Genomic DNA, 19855 nt, shown 5'->3' with positions numbered 1-19855 from the left:
CCCGTGGGGACCATTTGACCACCAGTGGGGTAATATCTGAAATGGTTTGAAATGCATTTAATATGTTTAAGTTCTTTCATAATAATAAAAATAAACTCATGTCATTGGCCACCTTTTGAAGATACTGGGAAATTAATTCACTGTTTTGGATACTAGAAAATAAGGAGAATGAAGCATTTAGTCTATTTTTCCTATACACACTGCATCTCAGCACAAATTATTGGAGGGCTATCTCCTTATAGGCGAGAATATGAGTATTAATTTTTTGCGATCCCTAATTAATGGACGGAGGCAGTGATCATTTTGTACCTCCTAATGTAACACCTCTATTGAGCCAGGAATATGTATCTCAGTGGCAGAAGCACCTGCCTGGCAAGTACAGGGTCCTGAGTTCGATTGTTGGTATAAAAAAAAGGGAAGGAAAGAAATACCTCTATTGAAATACTCTTGCCCAAGTAAAACTAACCTGAATCTGATCAAACCTCTTGATGTGATTTGCAATTTATAGGAAATACATAGGCTAGAGAAACAATATAAATGACACTACAGCAATAAAGGATATTGGGATATCTGATAGACAATAGGTAATTAGGCACATCCCAGAACCAAGTTATAGGAAATACAGCAAAACAAATGTTAATGAATACAATGAACAAAACCCAGATAATCTTAATTTATGCAAGACAAACAATCTGGGCCCCCCCCCAACAAATAAATTACAAAGAAAAAATCTAACAGAAACCTAAAAGAACTGTCATCCAGTTGCTATGTATGGCCTTGTTTGGGCAAACAGCTCTAAACAAACGAACGTGATGATCAGGGACATTTGAACATTGACCTAATAGTTGATGACATTAAAGGATTACTCAATTATTTAAGGCATAACCGTAGTATGGTGGCTTTGCTTTAAAAAGAATCTTTACCTTTAGGGATACATATTGAAATATTTATTTGAGAGAGATGAATTGTTGAATTGAAGTACTTTTAATGTCAGAATGGGAAATTCATACTTAGTCTGACAGAGAGGAGTTATTATGGGTTCTTGAGAAAGGAAGGGAGTTTAGGAGACCGACACATATATGGTCAGCTGATTTTCATCAGAAATGCCAAGTTAATTCATGAGAGGAAAGAATAGTCTTCAATAGATGGTTCTGGAACAACTGGTCCCCAGGAGTGCCTTCTTTTATACGTAGAAAAGTGATCAGAATAAATAGGATGGGCAGAGTCTAGCTAGGGATTTATCACAGGAAATACAGGTGAAATCTTCCCCCAACAACCAAGAGTTGACGTGGTCAGGGTTTTGCTTTGACTCAGCTGCTCTCTGATCTGTGGTCACCCCTGGTCTGTGCCTTCCAAACTTTGGCCTGTGTTTTTTGAGAACTCTGGTGACTGATGGGAAAAGGCATGGAAAAATTTCAACCACCAAATAATAACCTCTATTTTTGTCCTTTAAAACAAGTCTGATTTGCTCTCATGGTCTCAAATGAGTCGCAGTGACTTAAGTTGGAGATGCAAGACTTTTCTGAGAAAGGCACTGGGACTGTTTATCTTGAAATTTTGTTCTCTTTCTGTTTGAACCAGACCAGACCAGAGCAAAGACTTTAACACAAAGTTTATAAGCAAGTGGTTTAGCATTTTTTTTCTGTTTGCTGTTTGCTTTTTGCTTTAGTTGTGGTGGTATCTATGTAAAATTCCAAAGAATGAGTGAGAGGAGGGAGGAAAGGGCCATGGCAATTCTAGGTTCAAAGGCTCCTTTGATCTCTTGATTAATGCTTGAGTGAGTTTTCTGGATTCTCATACCAGTTTTTGTTTTTGTCTTTGTTTCTGTCCCCCCACCCCACCCTACCATGTCCATCAGTCTTAGAGCACAAGATACTGAGTCAGAGATGTAGAGATGCAGGGGGGTTTGTGGAGCTAAGGGTGTTTATAATAAAGTGTTTTGATGATGTTGCCTGGTTGGTTGTTTTGTTTTTGCTGCCAATTGGTGTGTGTGTGCACAAGTGTGCACATTGTGTGACCATGTGTATGTGTGTCACATACACATACACGTGCACCTTTTCCAAAGAGTGTATAATTGTCATGGAACTGAAGACACACACAGAACTTCCATATGCATTTATAGTACAGACTTCTATGTGGAAATAAATCTGTATTTCTCTAGGAAAAGGATTGCTGAGTTATGTAGAAAGTATATGTTGAACTTTATAAAAGTTTCCTAGCTATTTTGCAAATCCACTACCATCAGTCAGGAAGCAGTATTTCCCTTGCTTAGCATCCGGGTCAGCATTTGGCATTGTCTTTTTTTTGGAAACGGGGATCGAACTCATGACCTCACATTTGCCAGGCAGGTGTGTGTGCCACTGAGTTATATCCCTGGTCTGGCAATGTCATATAGTGATTCTGTTAGGTAGTATGTAGAAGCAACTCTTTATAGTTTCTCATTGCATTTCCCTAGTAGATAATGGTGTCGGACTTTTCTTCATATGCTTATTTTATTTGATATAGTATCTGTTCAGATGTTTTGCTTATTACTAGTTTTTTGGTTCCTAAGTTTTAAGAGTTAATTATCTGTTTTATATAAATGTCCTTTGTCAGATGTTTAATTTGTAAATATTTTCTTCTGGTCTATAGCTTTTCTTTTCATGCCTTTGTTGCTGTCTTTCACAGCGAAAAGGATTTTAATTTTAATGAAGTCCAGTTTATTAATCTTTTCTTTCATAGACTGTATTTTTAGTGTTTTGTATAGAGATTTTTCTTTGTGTAACTCCAAGTCACAGAGACTTTTCCATTTTATTTTTCAATATCATACAGTAGTTTTATTCTTCATATTTTAAGTACTTGCTTTTTTTTTTTTTTTTTTTTTTGGTACCGGGGATTGAATTCACAACCTCAAGCTTGTCAGGCAAGCACTTATGCCGCTGAGCTAATATTCTTCATATTTAGATCTGTGATCATTTTGAGAAATATTTGGTAAAGTGTAAAATTAAGTGACAGTTCATTTTTTTTGCTGGTATATAACCACTGTTGATGTGACAGTGTTTGTTTGTTTAAGGCAGGGTCTTGAACTCAAGGTGATTCTGTTGCTTTAGCCTCCTGAGTGCTGGGATAACTGGCATGCACCACCACACCTGGTTACATCATTTGTGGAAATACCGTCCTTTCTTTGTTGAACTGACTTAGCACCTTCCTCAAAAACCAGGAGCTGTATTTATGTAGATCTATTTCTGGACTTACTAATCTTTTTCAGTGGTGTTTCTCTCTTTTACCATACTACACCTGATTTGATTATTGAAGCTTAAAACTGAGTAGGATTCCTCTAACTCTTCCTTCTTTTTTTTTCTCCTGATGCTCCAGGGCCTTAGGCATGCTGTACCTCATCTTTATTTTTACTTATTTATTCATTTAAAAATTGTTTTTGCTTAATCCGGGTGTTTTGCTTTTACATAGAAATTTTAGAATGAACTTGTCTATATCTTCAAAGAACTATACTGGAATTTTAATCATTTTTGCTTTAAATCTTAAGAAAAATTTGGAAAGAGTTGTCAACTTAGTAAGAGCCTTACTTGGACTTTTCCATTTTGTGAACATATGTCTGCCACTTACTTAGACCTATAATTTCTTTCATCAGTGTTTACATCATATAGATACTCTATGTGTTTTGTTAGATCAATACCTGACTTTCACTTTTTTAGAATTACTGTAAGTTTTTTTAAATTTTGGTTTTCAATTTTCATGAATAATATGTAGAAATACAATTCATTTCAGGGTCTGGGGATTTAGCTCAGCGGCATAAGCACCTGCCTTGCAAGCAGGCAGTCATGAGTTCGATCCCCGGTACCAGTAAAAAAAAAAAATACAATTCATTTCTGTGACGTATACTTGGTGCTCTTATTTCTCAATTCTTAGTTGTAGGAATCAATGAATAGGGACAATACTATTCATTTTTTTAAAACCCAAAACATAACTGTCTATATTTATTTGGTATAGTGTAATGTTTTGATACATATATACAATGTTCAATGATCAAATCAGGGAAGTTAGCAAATCTATCACTTCAATTCTTTGTTTTTCAAACATTCAGAATCCTCTTTTAGCTATTTTTGAAATGTGTAATAAATCATTTTGAACTTCTCACTGTATACTATTATAGAAAACTAGAACTGAATCCTCCTATCTGACTGTATTTTTGTACTCTCTGGCCAAGCTTTCTAATTTCCCTGTCACCCTTACTCTTTGAAGCCTCTGCTGAACACTGTTGTACTCTCTTATTTTAGACCAGCTTTTTTTTTTTTTTTTAAAGACAGGGTCTCACTATGCAGTTCAGCTGGCCTTGAGGTAACTTTGTAGCTCAGGCTGGTTTTGAATTTGCAACAGTCCTCCTGCCTCAGCCTCCCAAGTGCTGAGATTATAGGATTGTACCACCACATCTGGCCTCAGACCAGGTTTTAAAAACACAAACTATTTGTCTTTCTATACCTGGCTTATTTCATTTAACATAATGTGTTCCAGTTCTATCTATGTGGCTGCCTATGATAATAGTTCATTCTTTTTGTGTCTTTGTAGACATACTGTATTTTCTTTTTTTTCTCGATTATTATTTTTTTTTTTTTGTATTTTATATAGTCATCCATCTTTGGATATCTAGCTTGATTCCATATTTTGGCCATTGTGAGTAGTGCTAAATAAACATAGGAATGCAGGAGGAATCTTTTTGTGTACTGATTTCTTTCATTTAGGTATATACCTAGCAGTGGAGTTGCTGAATCAGATGGTAGTTCTATATCTAGTTAAGGAACTTCTGTAGTATTTCCCATAATGGCTGGTATATAACCACTGTTGGTGGTTACTACTACTTCTTCCTTTCCAATCTGTGATTTTTCTTTCCTTACTGCAGCTCTTGCTGAGAATGAATGTCCTAGCAGGGCATAGTGGCGCGTGCCTGATCCCAGAACTCAGGAGGCTGATGTAGGAGGATCACAATGAGTTTGAGACCAACCTGGGTTATATAGTGAGTTCAAAGCCAGCCTGAACTACATAGTGAGACCGTGTCTCAAAACACAAAATGAAAACAAAACAATTTTAAAAAATGTGAATGTCTTCATTTTAGGGAAGAAACAGTCACTCCATCATTAAATATGATGTTAGCTGTGGGTTTTTGTAGCTGTCTTTTCCAGTTGAGGACATTCCTTTCTAAGCCTCGTTTGCTGAGAAGTTTTATCATGATAAAACTATGTCGACTTTTATCATGTTTTTCTTCTATTAATCGACATGATCTTATGATATTTCTTTTTTAAACTATCAGTATGGTGAACAATGCTTGACCCTTAGGGCCAGCGGTTAACTCAGTGCAATAAGTGCCTGCCTGGTTCTGCTGGTGAGCATGCGGTCCTGAGTTCAATCCTTGGTACCAAAAAAAACCCCCCAAAACCATTGCTTGACTTTCAAGTATTGACCCACCTTTGCATTTCAGGGATAAACCACACTTGGCTATGGCATGTTCTTTGTTTTATGTATCACTGGGTTCAGTTTGTTTACATTTTGTTGAGGGTGTTGGCATCTTTGTTAATGTAGGATATTGACATGCAGTTTTCTTTCTTATCTTTCTGATTATTTTTGACATTTAGGATAATTCTGACCTTCTAAGCTAAGTTGGGAAGTATTCCCTTCTCATTTGTTTTCTGGAAGATTGTGTTGAGTTGATGTTACTTGTTATTTAAATATTAGATAGAATTCATCAGTGGGGACCCGGGGTTTAGCTCAGTGGCACAAGCGCCTGCCTGGCAAGTATAAGGTCATGAGTTTGATCCCTGGTACCACTCCCTCCCCTCAGAAAGAATTCATCAGTGAAACCCAATGTGGGGATTTTCTTTTCAGAAGGTTTTTAACTACAAATTTAACTTTATTAAACTTACAGAACTATTTGAGTTTTTGGTTTCATCTTGGGGAGTTTCAGAAGCTTGTTGTTTTCATGCAAATGTTTTCTTGTAAGTTGTTGAATTTATGTGCATTGGGTTATTCATTGTATCCGCTTATTATTCCTTTAATGTCTTCAGGATCTGCAGTGTTAATTTCATTTCTGATGGTGGTAATTTATTTATTCTTCCTTTATTCATCTGGCTAGCAGTTTATCACTTACACTGATCTTTTTTTGTTGTATTGGTACCGGGGATCGAACTCAGGACTTTACACTTGCAAGGCAGATACTTAAGCCACTGAGCTAAATCCCCAGCCCTACATTGATCTTTTGAAAGACCAGTTTGTGGTTTAATTGATTTTTCTTTCTTTTTTTTCCCCCTGTTCACAGTTGAATAGATTTCTGCTCTTATTTTCATTATATACTTCATCTGCTTTGGATTTGTTTTGCTTTTCTTTTTCTAGCTTCTTAAAATAGCTTATCTTATTGATTTGAGATTTTTTAACATAAGCATTTATATCACAGCATTATGTATATTATAGTCTAATATGAGCACTGCTTTAGCTGTTACAAGCACTTTGGTTTTGTTTGTTTGTTTGTTTAAGACAGGGTCTCATTCTGTAATTCAGGCTCACCCTGAGCTCACGATAACCCAAGCTGACCTCGAACTCACGGCAATCTTCCTTCCTTAGCCTCCCAAGTGCTGGGATCACAGATATGTGCCAACACACACTTTGATATATTTCCATTTTTGTTAATTTTAATGATTTCTAATTCCCTTTGAGATTTTATCTTTGACCTATGGGTTGTTTAGAAACGTGTTGATTTCTAGTTGTTTGGAGACCCTCCTATTATCTTTCTATTACCAATCTCTAGTTAACTCAGTTATTGTCAGAGGACACATATTTTGTGGTTTCAATTTTTCATTTATTTAAAGTTTTTATGACTCAGGAGGTGATGTATCTTGGTGAACATTTCATATATACTTTAAAATTCTAGTGGATTATTTATCTAAAATAATTATGTTTCTCCTCCTTTTCCTTTATGTTATAGTTATCTCATATGTTACACTTATAAAACTGAAAATCTCACCAGTGTTGTTTGTTTTCAATTATGAAAGATATCTTAGTTGAATAAGAAAAGGCCAGTTTATTATATTTACTCAGATATTTACCATTTTGGTGTTCCTTAATTGCTGATAGTTTATTTTCCTTCTAGTTTTTTCATTTTATTTGTGTTTAAAGAACTAGAACAGTTCTTCATAGCACATCCACTGGTTTTAATTTATCATCATTTAAGAGTGTCTTTGTTTTAGCTTCAATGTTAAAGGTAGATCTTTTCTTGTACTACTTTAAAAATGCTGCTACTTCCTTATTTAAATCAGAGTTCTTTTAAACTAATATTAGGATATCTCTGGTTGCTTTCAAAAGTTTTTCCTTTGTCTTTAGTTTTCAGTAATTTATGATGACTTGTCTTGGAGTTGAATTTTTAGAAATTTGTCCTGTCTAAGCTTTGCTCATCTTCTTGGACTCATAGGTTATATCTTCGGTCATATTTGTGGAATTTTCAACCATTATGTGTTCAAAAATTTATTTTTCCATGCTGAAATCTTTCTTCTCTTTCTGAGATGTTAATGATCTTTCAGTATTGTTCCGCATGTCCCTGAGGCTTTTAGCAGTTTTTTCAAGTTTTTATTTTCCTGTTGTGCAAAGTTCATTCTTACTTCCTTCAATGTTTTTATAGCAACTATATTTTAAATTTTATTTAAAAGAGAAAAACATACAGAAAAGAAAAACGAGCAAAGAGACAAGCAAACAAACAACAAATCTGAAACAATAACAGTATAGGCTTTCAAAACAAGATGATAGGAATTTAACAATGGTTGTATAACAACTATTTTTAAATCTTTGTCAGGTAATTTCAGCATCTATCATCTCCACATTGTAATCTGTCTCTTCTCATATGAGTTGAAATTTTGTTTTTCATACGTGAAGTTGTTTTCGGTTGGGCATTTTGAATATTTGAGAGTCAAGGTACTGTTTAACTCTATGGAAAAATTTGGGTAGGGTAGGGTAGTACTGGAGATGGAACCCAGGACAGAACCCAGCCTCTGGATTAGGGTTTTGCTAAATTGCTGAGGAGCCCAGGCTGGCCTTGAATTTATAGCCTTTTTGCTTCAGCTTCTCAGAGTCCTGGGATTACAGGCATGCATCACCATACCTGGCCTGGATAATTCTGTTTTAAAGTACATTATCGATGAGAAGGGTTTAGACTAAAAGTTTTTGACCAGCTTTCTCCATGTTACAGTTTCAATGTCTGTTCTCTTTTTAAAAGACTTTGCAGCACTGTTTGGATCTGTGTCACATATGGACCACCCAGCAGCCAGCCTGAGTTGTGGGTGGGGTCTGCCTCAGTACATTTTTCGGAGGCTTTGGTACCCGTTCAGGGTTGGATCTCCACACTGCGCCTGAGCCCTGGGGCCCTCCCTCCCTGCAGCTTCTCTGGTCATTTCTGGTTTCCTGAGCTTCCCAGTCTATTGGCATCAAAGCTGAAGCTTTAGTCACCGTTACACATAACAATGCCCACCCATGTCCAGGACAAGCAGGCGGATGTTGACATAGGAGGTGCGGCAGTGGGTGTGTGCACAGCCCCTCGGATAACAGCATTTCCATTGTGAAGGAAGGTCCTCGCCCTCTGCTGTAGGTGCTTTCTGCCCATCTCCTTCCTCTGCACATTACTCAGGGTCTTCTGGGGCTGGGGTGGGAGCACAGAAAAAATGAGAAGCATTGCTTTTTCACTCTCTCTTTTTTTCCAAATCAATTTTATTTCAAAGAGAAAAAGAAAGAAAAAAGAAAACAAAATTTCAAAACACGTCATTTGGGGGGCAACAGTGATACGTACATTGCACATTGTCATTCTCAAATCATTCACCCAGAGCACAAGACATCTGCTTACAATTATCTAAACAATACCAGCACAAGTCTTTCTCTTCAGTGAGCTCAGAGAAATCTGGAGGATAACTATCTTAACTATTTTATATGCATATACATATGTTGTTTTTTTCAGCTACATGAGACAATATGATGTTTACACATATGAGTCTAACTGATTTCACTTACGAGTATGGTCTCAAGTTGCATCCATTTACCTATAAAAGTCTCTAATTTATGCTTATTTATGACTCAGTAGTACTCCACTGTATAAAAATACCAAATCTCTTTTATCCATTGCTCAGTCATTGGGCATTTAGGTTGTTTCTAAGATGTAGTTATTACAAATTGTACACCTATAAACATGGGTGCACATATATCACTGTGCTATGATATTTGTCATTTTGGGAAGATACCAAAAAGGGGAATAACTGGGTCCAGTGGGACCTTTAGTCCTAGTTTTTTGAGGAATCTCCACACTGATTTCTACAGTGGTTACACCGTCTACCCTGCCACCAGCAGTGCAGAAGGGCTCTTTTTTCCCCCAGCCCCTCCACCGTTTGTTAGTGCTTGATTTCTTGATAGTAGCCATTCTTTCTACTATGAGGTGAGGTGGAATCTCAGGGTTGTTTTATTTTGCATCTCTTGAATGAGCAGTGATGTTGAGATTTTTTTTCACATATTTATTTGCTGTTTGTATTTCTTTCTTTTTTTTTTCTTTTTCTTTCTTTCTTTCTTTTTTTTTTTTTCTGTTTGTATTTCCTTCATCTGAGAATTGTGCGTTCATCTCAGATGCCCATTTTTGGATTGGGTTTTTAAATCTGGGAGGACTGATTTTTTTTTTTTTTTTTAGTTCTTTATATGTTCTCTTTGTCTGAGGAACAGCTAAAAAACATTTTCTCCCATATTGTGGGTTGTTTCTTCACTCTGTTGGTTTCTCTTACTGTACAAAAGCTTTTCAATAGGGAGAGATCCCAGCTGTTGATTCTTTGTGATAGTTCCTATGCAACTGGGGTTTTATTCATAGAGACTTTGTCTTCACCAATGTCTTCAAGAGTTTTACCTCCTCTATGTTCCTGCAGATTTAATGTTTCTGTTTTAATATTAAGATCTTTGATCCATTTTGATTGTAGCTTAGTGCATGGTGAAAGATACAGATCCATTTTTAAACTTCGGCATTCATAGAGTCAGTTTTTCCAGCACCATTTGTTAAAGAGGCTATCTTTCTTCCAGTGAATGTATTTGGCACCTTTGTCAAAGATAGGATGACAGTGTGTCTGGATTTGTTTCTACATCTTCTTATCTATTTCATTGATCTTCAAGTCTGTTTTTCTCCCAATACCATGCTGTTTTTATCACAGTAGCTTTATAGTATAATTTAAAGTCAGGGATTGTGATGCCCCCTGTCTATCTTTGTTGCCCAGGATTGCCTTTGCTATTCCAGGTCACTTCTGGTTCTAGATGAATTTTAAGATTATTTTCTCTAATTCTGTGAGCTATGCTATTGGAATTTTGATTGGGATTGCATTGAATCTTTGTAACAGTTTTTTGTTTTTGTACCAGGGATTGAACTCATGATCTCATGCTTGCCAGGCAGGCACTTGTGCCACTGAACTAAACCCCTGGCCTTGTGCAATGGTTTTGGAAGTATGGCCATTTGCACTATATTGGTTGTTCCTACCTGAGCATGGGATGTCTCTCTGTTTTCTAATATCCACTTTAATCTCCCTTTTCAGGATACTGTAGTTTGTTAGATAAATTCCTAGGTATTTCATTGTTTTGGATGCTGCTGTGAAAGATATTGTTTCCCTGATTTCATTCTTAGTGAGTTTGGTATTTGTGTACAGGAAGGCAATTGATTTTTGAGTGTTGACTTGGTATCCAGCTATGTTACTGAATTTGCTTATTAAATCTAGTTGGTGGAGCTTTGGGGTCATCTATTAGAGTGCCATGTCATCTTCAGCTAATGATAGTTTAACTTCTTCCTTTCCTGTGTTTATTCCTTTTCTTTCTGTTGTCTAATTGCTACAGCTAAAATTTCCAGGACTATGTTGAATAAGAGTGGAGACAGTGGACACCCTTGTCTCATTCCTGATTTTAGAGTAAAAGCTTGTTTTTGTTCATTTAGTATGATGTTGGCTGTTAGTTTGTTGTAGACAGCTTTTATCAGGTTGAGATAAATTCCAATTTTCTGTAGGGCTATTATCATGAATGGTCAAAAGCATTTTCTGCATCTACTGAGATGATCATATGATTTTTTTCCCTTGTCTTTGTTAATGTGGTATATTTTGTTTATTGATTTACATATGTTGAACCATTCCTGCATCCCTGGAATGAATGGCACTTAGTCATGATGTATAATCTTCATGATGATTTTCTTCGTTCTGTTTGCCAGTATATTATTGAGGATTTTTGTGTCTATGTTCATTAGGGAGAATTGGCCTATAGTTCTCTTTCTTAGTTTGGTCCTTCTCTGGTTTTGGTATCAGGGTAATACTTGCTTCCAGGAATGAATTTGGAAGTATTGCTTCCCTTACAATTTCATTAAAGAGTTTTAGAAGTAGTGGTGTTAGGTTTTCTCTAAGTTCCATGTGGAATTCAGTAGTGAATCCATGAAGGTCTGGGCTTGTCTTTGTTGGTAGGTTTTTAATTACATCTTCAATTTCATTGATATTGGTTTATTTAGGATTTTTATATCAGCTGTGGTAGTCCATATATATTTTGGAATCTATTCAGTTCTTCTGCATTTTACACCTTATTAAATACAAATTTTCAAAGCAGATATTAATAATCTGGATTTCTGCAGAGTCTGTTGTGATTTTATCCATTTCATTCCTAATTCCATGGATTTGAGTCTTTTCTTTCCTTTTTTGATAAGGTTGGATAAGGGTTTGTCAATGTTATTTAATCTTTCAAACAGCCAACTGTTCGATTCATTGATTTTTTTATGTTGCTTTTTAGTATCCAGTGTATTAATTTCTGCCCTGATCTTTATAATTTTCTTCCTTGTATGATCTTTTAGCTTAGTCTGCTTTTCTTTTTCTAGAGATTTGAGGTTCAGCATTAAGACCTTACTCTGTTTTCCTGATATGGATATTTACTGTTGTATAAATTTTCCTCTTAAGACTGCTTTCATTGTGTCCCACAAGTTCCAGTATATTTCATTGCCATTATTATTTAACTGTAAAAATTGTCTAATTTTTTTTCTTTAATTTCATCTATGACCCATTAGTTGTTCAGTGGGATGCTATTCAATTTCCATGTGTTTGTGAAGTTTTTGTTGTTTCTTTTGCCTGGATTTCCAATTTCATTGTATTGTGGTTTTATAGCATGCGTGAGATAATTTCAACTCCTTTGCATTTACTTAAGCATGTTCTATGAGCCAGTTCAGTGATCCATGTGAAGCTGAGAATTTGTGTTCTGATGTTGTACGGTGGAACACTGTATAGACATGTACTAAGTCCATTTGTTCAAAAGTTTGATTTAGCTCTAACATTTCATTAATGACTTTTTGTCTAGTTGATCTGTCTTTTTGTGACAGAAGGGTATTGAGTTCTTCCAAAATAATTGCATTAGGACTTGATTTTTCTTTCTTTCTTTCTTTTTTTTTTTTTTGTACTGGGGATCGAAATCACAATTAGCATTTGCCAGGCAGGTGCTTATGCCGCTAAGTCCCTGGCTAGGACTTAGTTTTTCATATCCGTTAGTAATTGTTTTATATAGATGGGTGCTCCCATATTTGTTGCATAAATATTTATGATTGTTATCGCTTCCTCTTGGATTGTTTCCTTTATGAGGATGTAGTGACCTTCTTTATCTCTCTCAATGAGTCTTGGCTTGAAATACACTTTGTCTGCAACTAGAATAGTTACCCCTGCTTTTTTCTGATTCCCTGTTGCATGGAGTATTGTTATCTATCCTTTGACTTTTAGTCTGTGAATTTCTTTTTGAATTAAATGTGTTTCTTATATGCAGCATATTGTTGGATCTTGCTTCTCGATCCATTCTGTGTCTTTTTTTTTTTTTTTGTACCGGGTATCGAACTCATGATTGCACACTTGCAAGGCAGGCACTTATGCTGCTGAGCTAAATCCCCAGCCCCTGAGTCTGGGTCTTTTGACTGGTAAATTGAGATAATTAACATTGACGATTATAAATGATATGTATTGACTTATCCTTGTCATGTTGTTTTCCTGTTTTTGACTCCCCTTTTGTCCTCCTCCAATTGTTTGCCTTAGCTGGTTCCTTCTGTTGGGGTTCATGGAGCTGTAGTCCTTATTACCTCTTCCTAGAATGTCCTTCAGAACATTTTGGAGTTCTGGTTTGGTGGTCATAAATTTTCTCACATGTTCTTTGTCATGGAACTATGTTATTTCTTTCTCAATTTGGAAAGATAGTTTTGCAGGGTACATCAATCTGGGGTGAAAGTTGTTTTCCTTTAGAACTTGGCATACTTCACTCCAAGCTGTCCTTGACTAGAGTTTGTGCTGAGAAGTCAGCTATAATTCTGATGGACTTTATAGGTGATTTGATTTTTTTCTCTAACAGCTTATAGGATTCCATTCTTGTGTTGAATTTCTGAAATCTGGACTGTGATATGCATGGCTGTGGATTTATTTTGATCATTGCTAATTGGAGTTCTACATGCCTCACTTATTTGTCAAATTCTTTTTGTCTACCAGGAAAGTTTTCTGTCATGATGTCTGTGAACCTTTTTAAATATAATTTGTAGTATCTTCTGCTTGTTTATTAAGTCCAATTAATCTTCAGTTATTCTTTGTGTCATCTAGCACTGCTGGATTTATTTCTCATGATCCCTTGCTAGTTTTGAGAAATCTTTTTTTTCCTGGTCACTAACTGCAAGCCTGTCTTTAATATCTGATATCCTGTCCTCACATTGACCTAATCTGCTTCGAATACTTTCAGTGGAGTTTTTGCTTGAATCTGCTCTATGAATTCCATTTCTTTCCGATGCTGAGCTTCTATCATTTGCTTAGGCTGCTCTGTTTTTTTTTTGTTGTTGTTGTTTGTTTGTTTGTTTTTTGTTTTTGGTTTTTTTTGGTCTGTGTGTGCTCTACCATTGCTGAGCATGATGTGTGTTTTGGTAATCTCTGTAGTTATTTGAGAGATTATTTTAGATTTTATTTTTTCCAGAACCTTGTTCAATTGCTTTGTTGTTTCCACTTCAGAGAGACCTGTGGGTGGCTTTTGGATTGTCCCACCTCACTGCCCCCTGGATTTGCCTTTGGTGAACTGGATGTCTGAAGTTCCATTTTGCTGAAGTGTCTTCTCATTTTATTTTTTCTCTTTTTCTTAGTTTAATTCCTGGAGTGATGTTTGTAAATTGCCTATGATGAGTTGCTTTATTGCTTATATTTAGGACCCTTAAGTTATGACTGCTTCTCTGAGGTATCTTCCAGGTAAAGCTGCCTTTTAGATTTTGAGTTTGTTGGCAGGTCTCACCTCTTCAGTTTGTTGGAAGTTGGTGCTTGTTTGGCCTGGTCCATGTTTCTTTGACACTGTGCTACTGTATTTTATGTGACCCTTAGTTAATCTCTGTCATGAAATACCAGGATCAACAGCAGATTAGAACAGTTTTGGCTATAATAGCACCAATGGCATTGAACAGCCTAAAAAAACAACGAAGTGAGCTAACCCTTAATTTGCTATGTTTAACTGTATGAACTAGATTTGTGATTATATAACCAAATGTAAAACCACCCAGAAAATTTTAGACAATATTTAAGCCCTTAATGTATTAATTTTGCTCTTGAGGGTTAAAATTTAAAATGGATTAAGGAGAAAACATAGAAGTGGAAGAAGAGAAAGAGATTAGAAGTAAGGTTGGAGAACAAAGGGGATCACACCAACTTTGGGAAACTGGTGCAGAAGACTGAAGGAAAAGAGAGATGAAAGAGATAAAAGAGCAGAACAGAACCACACTCACAGGAGGTTAGCAACTACTCTTACACTCATTAAAAATGGAGGAAAAAATAAACAATAAAAATAGCAAGAAAAAGAAAAACAAATAGTTCACTTCCAGGAGTCTCTCCTAAGCAGACAACCTGTACAGACAGCCCCAAATTGTGCTGAGCAAGCCAGCAGTTGCTTTAAGGCAGCGTAGGGGATAATCTCGGCAGACTCACTGTGCTGGCTGCAGTCCGAGCAGGTTCCTCCTGTCTGAACCAGCTGGGAGATGCTTGATGCAGCCAGCAGGCAGCAGTTTGGGGTTGACCCCTCTCTAAAAGGCTGCCAGCTAATCTCTCTCTTCCGGTGGGAGGACAGAATCCTCTGCACTTACCCAGTGCAGTCCTCCATGTCCACTGCTCCCCTCCACTGCTATCTTTCTCTGCAGAGGCCTCTGGGGTCACCAGCTATCACTGTCACTGTGACTGTGCATCCCCAGGTTCAAACATTCCCCTTGCACAGTGGGTCCTATCTCTAGAAAAAGGCGCCTTTTGTGTTGAAGTTTTCCTTTTACTCTCTCTGTGGGCTTCAGTTCTCACTTCAGATCTTTCCTGGTCCAGGTGACCCGCTTCCTTCCTTCTTGTCTTCCTCATGTTGCTGTATTCCAGCGTCTTGATGGTGACTCCCAGAGAGGCTGTTTTCTCTGCTGTTTACCGCTCTGCCATCTTCCTGGAAGTCAGTGCAATTAAAATTAACACTGCCTTTAACTGTATCTAGGCTCCATGTGGAGCTCCATGGAGTTACTCATCCAACCCTGTCATATTATTTAAAAACACGTACTCACTGAATCGCCACTTAGTGCCAGAATCTCTTTGTTCTAGGGTGCAAGTTAAGGCTACAGTCTGCCCTGGAAGAGCTCACAGACTCAGAGGCCAGTGAGTGTTCCTAGTGCTGCTGCTGGCAGGAGTGGGCTGGACAGGGGTTGCCTTGGGAGTGGTGGAGTCAGATGGGTGGTGTGAGTTGGTGGGCAAGGGCACAGATACCCCGACGCAGGCAGCAGATGTGTCATGGAAAAAGAAGAGTGGCAATTGCAGGGGAAAAAATATAACAGAATCTAGGATTTAACTTTCACTCAGTATAGGAAGCAACAGGTATTTATTGAACACTTGCAGTGTGCCAGGTAGTATTCCAGCTGCTCAGAACCAAATCCATTTTAGTAAAGTGCTTACATTCTGTTGGGGAGATTTAAAAATTATTACACAATATCTTTTCAGGTAGTGAAAGTATTATATGAAAAAACAGAGCAGAAGAAAGGAAGTAAAGGTAAGGAATCTTGCTGTTCTTAAGGGAAGTTCAGGTGGGACTTCCTGTTAATGTGCTACTTCAGCACAGACCCAAATGAATCAAGGGAAAGAGGCCAGGTCTCTTGAGGTAGGAGTTTACTTAGCAGGGCAGGAGAGCTAATAGAATTCTAGGCTACAGTTATTGAATGAAGAAGGGGAAGAAGGGAAGGAAATGGCGTTTAGCAAAGTTGTTGAGGACCCAGTTACACAGGGCCTTCTAGGTCTTTTGAGTGATTTTCAAGGAGCCATTTGAAAGTTTCAGATAGTAAGTGACATGACTTGACTTATATCGTGAAGATATCGTGGTGGATGGATACCTGATTTGGAGGGAAGATGAGATAAAAGGGGCAGCGGAGAAGAAGGAGGCATACAAACTAACATGCTAATAGAGAACTCCACAATGAAAACAATACACCTGAGAGATAATGGTAGGTTGGGGTAAGCGGTAACAGTGTATGAGTTAAGAAATATTCAAATTTGGGGCATGTTGTAGATAGAGTGGTAAGGGATTTTTGAGTGGGTGATATATAAAATGTGAGAGAAAGAGGAAGGAGGTTGGAAGATATGGTGGTGCAGTTAGGAAGTTCTACTTTGATCATTTTGATTATTTCTCTCTTTCCTCTCTGTGTCTGTTTCTCTGTGTCTGTCACACACAGTCCCTCCCCGCTTCAGAATAGCAGAAACTGCAAAGCTCTGTATTTGCTATAGTTTGTCCCCGTTTTCCAGAAAGGGATCTTTAGTGTTTGCTTCAGGTGCTGAGCCTTTTCTTCCAGACTGAAGACCTCCCCCTACTCTCACATTTAGGTTCGTAGTCCTCAGATCAGCCCAAACCAACTATCATGGCAGAACCAAAAGAGCTGGCCATGCCTGGAGTGTATGATACAAGGTAGTATCATGGAACTTGGAGCTGGAAAGGTAGAGGAGGACTGATGGTGAAGAACCTCCTCTACTCTCCTAAGGAGTTTGGGTTTCATTTATAGGGACCAAGGAGCCTGTGTTGGTTATTTTTTCTCAGTGCTGAGACAAATTACCCAATGTCCAAGATGAAGGAAGGAAAGGTTTATTTAGAGAAACTTTTTTTTTTTTAATTGTATTAGGGACTGAACTCACGACTGCGTGCTTGCAAGGCAGGAGCTTAGGCCGCTGAGCTAAATCCCCAGCCCAGGAAAGGTTTATTTAGCTCACAGTTTGTAGAGGTTACAATCCATAGTCAACTGGCTTCAAGGCAGAGTGGCATGGCAGAGGGCAACAATTCATGGCTACTAGAAGACAGCAAAAACAACAAGATCCAGAAAGGAAGGAGCATAAGAGAAGACTACCCATCCTAGGGTGGATGTAGCACCCACACTCATAATCCCAGCATTGGACCATGAATCAATCACAAGCTCTAGAAGCCTGTTCCCATGACTGTGTGAGGCTTTGGGGGTCATCCAGACACACACCATAACAGAGCCATTGATGGAAAGAAAGTGTGGGAGCAAACTGATCTGATTTGTGATGTAGCAAGAACCCCAGCGGCCCAGTGGAGCTAGGCTTAGTGGAGAAAACTGGGGATGGGAGGATGATCAGAGGCTCTTGCCATGGAGCAGGTAAACTTGGTTTGCTTCTTTCTTTCACCTATATTTTTAAACATCTACCTCTTCAAAATTGATTTTTTTCTTATAGAAGATTGAGGAGAATGGAATTAATTCAAGAAGTAATGAAGCAGAACTGTGTTGGCTGCCAGGCAAATAACTGATTTCCTTAATAGGTTGAATCATTAATGGGGTGGGAGATGGAGGCGTTTGTGTGTGGTAAGAGGAAACAGATATAAGTGGGAGAAAATGTGAGGTATGTTGGAACCGAAACAATCTCATTAGTTACTTTTAATATCCATAGACCTTCTGTGGGGACAGTTGATATCTTCTAACAGATGGAGAGCCCAGGGATTTCAGCCACTGCACATAGCACACAGCAAATTAATGATGTACCAGGATTGAAGTGCTGTCCTTGAATCTCTAGCTCTTTACTTGGCCCTTGTACTGAAGCAAAACGATAATTCTTGAGTATAAACCACCTGTGGGTTCGGGAGCCTGTCACTCAGCCTTTAGCATTCAGGCTCAAGCTGTTTCACAGAATTTCTGCAATTTAAAATGAGAACTATTTGGCTACAAGCATCAAGGGAAACATAATAGAGCAGTGAATCCTTATTTTCCATTAAGGCCCTCTGTGGTGACCGCGTCTCATTTGCATACATATTTGTTTAGGAGTAAAATCCTGGGGCCAGACCCCAAGAGGCTTAACTGCTGGGATTCCTTGATCCTGTGAATGTCCCTCCAAGTAATCACACCTGGAGGAAGAAGGAGACAGTATTATTATAGTAAGTGTAAACATAGATTATAGGGTACTAAAACAGGAATGAGGAGGTAGGAAGGGGAGAAAGCTGTCTTAGAATTGAAAGTCAAGTGGCTCAGATTTCCATTTAACATTATATTGTGGAAAAGTTTATATTTTAAAAAAAAAACACACTGCCATGTTGTTTGATGTTAGTTTTAAGAATGTTTTACTGATAAACATTCTTACTCCATTATTGGTTTTAGGATTAAATGAAACTCATGCATGTAAGACGTTTATAGCAATACATACTAGTAGCTCAGTAAATATCACTGTAAAAATTAATAATTATTATACATAATATTGTTTCCAAGAAGCAGTATTGAAGTTGTACCAGTTATAAAATGTTACTCAATAGCTTCCCCCTGTCTCCTTGCAGGTATCAAACCTAGAGCCTGATGCGTGCGTATCAGGTGCTCTATCACAGAGCTGCACGCCTAGACCAGTCACATTTTACCCACTTATTTTTTATTATTACATGTTTGTAATACATAATGAATATGTTCATTGTGGGGTACAGTTGCATATACATCACATATCTTAATTCCTTTTTTCATCTCTTGATCCTCTTCCCATTTGAGAAAAATCTCATTATTTTTATTTTGTTCTTTATTTAACTAAATGTGCCAGGATTATTTCTGCGTCCTCTGTTGTGTTCCATTGATCCACATGTCTTTTTGTGTGTACCAGTACCATGCTGTTTTTATTACTATATCTTTATAAAATAGCCTGAAATCTGAGATTGTGATGCCTTTTCCTTTATTTTTGTTGCCCATGATTGCTTTTGCTATTCTGGATCTCTTCTGGTTCCTATAAATTTCATGATTGATTTTACTTTATATGAGGAATATTCTTAGTATTTTGAATGGGGTTGCATTAACTTTATATATTAGATTTAATACCGTGGCCATTTTGATAACATTAGTTCTGCTTATCCAGGAGCAAGAAGGTATCTTTCTATTTTTTTGGTGCCCTCTTTGATTTCTTTCAGTGTATTATAATTTTCAGTTAGCAGTGATTCACTTTCTCAGCTAGGTTAATCCTTCAGATTTAACTTTTCTTGAAGCCATTGTAAATAGAACATTATTTTCCTAATTTCTTTTTCAGTGATTTCATTATTGGTATGTAGGAATACCGTCAATTTTTGTGTCAATTTTGCATCTGCTACACTACTGCATTTGAGTATTAGTTCTAGAAAGCTCTTGGTAAATCTATGTAGAGGCTCATGTCATCTACAAATAGTGATAGTTTGATTTCTTCCTTTCCTAAACATACTCATTTTTATTTCTTTCTCTTTCCTGGTTGCTTTGACGAAGGTTATGAGTACTGTATTGAACAGGAGTGGTGCGAGTGGACATTCTTGTCTTTTTTCTGATTTTTGAAGGAAT

The 19855-nt window shown here is 37.3% G+C and overlaps 1 protein-coding gene across 19 annotated transcripts in view; it reads left to right on the top strand.

The window, feature by feature from the left end:
• The window catches only part of Aopep (aminopeptidase O (putative)), a 383307-nt gene that overhangs the window by 122719 nt on the left and 240733 nt on the right, over positions 1–19855 (top strand). The window lies entirely within an intron of this gene.

This window comes from Cavia porcellus, unplaced genomic scaffold, assembly GCF_034190915.1.
Source record: "Cavia porcellus strain 051 isolate PalLab524CR breed Dunkin Hartley unplaced genomic scaffold, mCavPor4.1 scaffold_17, whole genome shotgun sequence".
NCBI lineage: Eukaryota > Metazoa > Chordata > Mammalia > Rodentia > Caviidae > Cavia > Cavia porcellus.
This window is presented reverse-complemented; position numbering and strand designations above follow the sequence as displayed.